This window comes from Alligator sinensis, unplaced genomic scaffold, assembly GCF_000455745.1.
Source record: "Alligator sinensis unplaced genomic scaffold, ASM45574v1 scaffold8_1, whole genome shotgun sequence".
Classification (NCBI taxonomy): domain Eukaryota; kingdom Metazoa; phylum Chordata; order Crocodylia; family Alligatoridae; genus Alligator; species Alligator sinensis.
The window spans coordinates 517,265-517,584 of NW_005842568.1; positions in this window are offsets into that span (position 1 = coordinate 517,265).

Here is a 320-nt window from a genome sequence, read left to right on the forward strand (position 1 = left end):
TTCCCTACTCTAGGCTGAATATCTTCTCCCCTATTCTTGCTACTAACTGTGCTTGTTTTCTGAGAACCAACCTTTTTCTTGTAAAGACTGCAGTAAAGAAAGCATTAAAAACTTCAGCCTTTTCCTGATTTTCTGTTATGAGATTTACTGAACACGGAAGGCAGGGATCTACTTTCCTTGCCATTCCTTTTACTTCTGACATACTTGTGGAATGTCTTTTCTCCCCTCACTCCTCCCCCATCCCCAATGTCTCTTGCTAGCTGTATATGACATTGTAATGGACTTGAAATATGATTCTGTATTCAGGAAGAATAGTGTTC